Here is a 2,976-nt window from a genome sequence, read left to right as displayed (position 1 = left end):
CAGAAGTAGCGGACACTAGCAGCATGTTGAGTACAAACACGAGAGCAGCACTCCAGTGATGGAAACAGACATGTTGGAGCTTACCGAAACTTGGCGTGAGCGACACGGACCCGGTGCCCCAACAACCTGACTGAGAACTCTCTCTGAACACAAAAACATTGTTTAGTGAAATGATAATTAAATAGACACCCTAGCTGCAAGCAGGCGTTGATATACTTTATTGGGGACATGTTGAAAATGTGTGCCCCGACCGGGACTCGAACCCGGGATCTGCTGCTTACATGGCAGACGCTCTATCCATCTGAGCCACCGCGGGCACAAAGGATAGTGCGTCTGCAGGGACTTATCCCTTGCACGCTCCCCGTGAGATCCACATTCCCAACATTTCTAGCAAAGCTGCATGGTCATTGACGGTAACTGTTCTTTCGGGAACAGATACTACCGTCATAAATAGTTAAAAATATGGGTTGCCGGCCTTTGACCGTCTTGTTCCATAAAAACACGGGAGAACTGCCGGATATCAGTAACTTCCTGCCACGATATTTCGGCGCAGAGTCTTCTGGCCATCTTCAGGTGAATGCCACTGTAGTAGTACTGGCGAGTACGCGCTGAGCTCCGCTATTTAAAGCCTTCTGAGGTGACATTGCGCATGCGCTGCTCAGTGTGCGAGTTCATAACGGCTCCGTGCGCTGCGCCTCGCGCCCTCCACTGCGAAAGCCTGGCGTATCGGTGTCAGGTCGATTTCCATCTTTATGCAGATAACTACGTCGACTACGAAGTTTCTCTATAACAGGATTCCAAGCAGAGTTCAGCTGATAACCGCTATCTCGATTGATGAGAGTCTCGTTGTCAGACAATCTTATTTCCACAGATTCATTGATAATCGAGCTCCAAAAGTTTGATGTATGGGCCAAAATTTTTGTGTCGTTGTAATTCATGGAATGGTCTGTGGAAATACAATGTTCGGCGATTGCGGACTTGGTGGGTTGGAGAAGGCGAGTATGCCGTTGGTGTTCCACAATGCGTTCCTGCACAGTTTGTGTTGTTTGCCCTATATATGATTTGCCGCATTCACACGGAATTTTGTAAACACCTGGTTTACGCAGGCCCAGGTCGTCTTTAACGGATCCCTCCAGTGATGAAATTTGGGAAGGAGGGCGAAAGATGACTCTCACTTGATACTTTCTCAATATTCTGCCTATCTGTGAAGAAATATTCCCAATAAATGGTAGATAAACAGTCGACCTGAAGGCCTCTTCCTCTTCCTTGTTCCGTCGTTTGTAGGTCTTCATCACTCTGTTCACTTGCCTAGGTGAAAAGCCATTCTTCAAAAATACTTTTTGCAGGTGTTCCAGTTCCGCTTGAAGACTGTCGGCGTCAGAGATAGTATGGGCACGGTGGACCAAGGTTTTGAGAACGCCCATTGTTTGTGCTGGATGGTGGCAACTAGTAGCTTGTAGATACAGGTCTGTATGAGTGGGCTTTCTGTACACGGAGTGACCAAGTGTGCCATCACTCTTCCGTCGCACCAAGACGTCTAAAAATGGCAGTCAACCATCTCTCTCTATCTCCATGGTAAATTTTATGTTTTCATGTACGGAGTTCATGTGACGTAAAAATTCTTGGAGACGGTCCAGACCATGAGGCCACACTATAAAAGTGTCGTCAACGTACCGCCAAAATACTGTCGGTTTAAAAGTGGCAGAGTCTTGTGCGAACGCACACGCTATGCCCGAACTCGTACGGGACTTGGTAGATTAATCTGCCACGAGTAATGAGTATGATGGGCAAACATCTATTAGGCGCACTACGAATGTAGTGTTGTGGACATGTTGGGAATGTGGATCTCACGGGGAGCGTGCAAGGGATAAGTCCCTGCAGACGCACTATCCTCTGTGCCCGCGGTGGCTCAGATGGATAGAGCGTCTGCCATGTAAGCAGGAGATCCCGGGTTCGAGTCCCGGTCGGGGCACACATTTTCAACATGTCCCCAATAAAGTATATCAACGCCTGCTTGCAGCTAGGGGGTCTATTTAATTATCATTTCATTTCTAGCAAAGTTGCATGGTCATTGACGGTAACTGTTCTTTCGGGAACAGATACTACCGTCATATATAGTTAAACATTGTTTATTTCAAAGGTAGCGGCTGCGCATTACGTCTCCCTTCGTATAGTTGACGCTCCAATCCGCCGGCACTTAACCAAGCTTCGGCCAATCTGGCGAGTCGGTCTGCAGCTCCAGGGCGCCTCTGGCCAAGCACATTTACATTCCTCCCCTTCTCGGTAGGTAGAGATGCTGCTGCACATTACTCCACGTTTGGTGGCAACAGCGTTCAACTGAAAGCTAAACTTCAGTTCTCTGGACCAAGTATCAAGCGTGCTGCCTCTGCTAAGACGTGCATTTTCATGGCCATCATCTACGGTAACGCCTTACAACACCGTCTAGGCCAGGGGCGGGCAAACGTTGCACGCGGCTCATGAGCACACAGCGCTGCACGTGTGCTGCTCGCGAGCAATCGTCGAACGGGACAGTGCCGACAGCCTGCAGGTTGCGGCAGTGTAGTACCAGGCTAAGCTGCGGACGTTGAAGCGAAGCGACCACTACGTAGCGAACGTTGTATTTCAATAACCGGAAAATGCAGAGTGAATCGAGGAAACGGAGAATTGGAGATTTGCTATCTTTTAAAAAGGAATGGGAGAATCATTTGTTCTCTGTGGAAAAACGTGAAAATTGGAAATGTCTAATATGTGATAGCATTCTCGCTGGTGAGCGGAAGTTAAATATTGAACGCCATTATAATAAATTTCAGTATGTTGCCGTTCTTAGTGCAATAAAAGAGGAATTTCTCAAGCGACTTGGGGATATATCTTACTTATCCCAAGGTTTTGAATAGTTCTCGAGAGAATCTGGTTTCTGTAGATGATATTCATCTCAGTTTGCAAATGGAATTAATAGATCTACAGTGTAATTCTCGT

General features: G+C 47.4%; 2 non-coding genes across 2 annotated transcripts; one reads left to right on the top strand and one right to left on the bottom strand.

Annotated features, from left to right (window-relative positions):
- Positions 1–242: 242 nt before the first annotated feature.
- Trnat-ugu (transfer RNA threonine (anticodon UGU)) lies at positions 243–317 on the bottom strand. Its single transcript has one exon. It is a non-coding gene; the product is annotated as a tRNA-Thr (tRNA).
- A 1,580-nt stretch (positions 318–1,897) lies between these two features.
- Positions 1,898–1,972, top strand: Trnat-ugu (transfer RNA threonine (anticodon UGU)). Its single transcript has one exon. It is a non-coding gene; the product is annotated as a tRNA-Thr (tRNA).
- Positions 1,973–2,976: the final 1,004 nt, after the last annotated feature.

Source organism: Schistocerca cancellata, chromosome 6 (assembly GCF_023864275.1).
Source record: "Schistocerca cancellata isolate TAMUIC-IGC-003103 chromosome 6, iqSchCanc2.1, whole genome shotgun sequence".
NCBI lineage: Eukaryota > Metazoa > Arthropoda > Insecta > Orthoptera > Acrididae > Schistocerca > Schistocerca cancellata.
The sequence above is the reverse complement of the archived record's forward strand: the minus strand, read 5'-3'. Positions and strand labels throughout refer to the sequence as shown.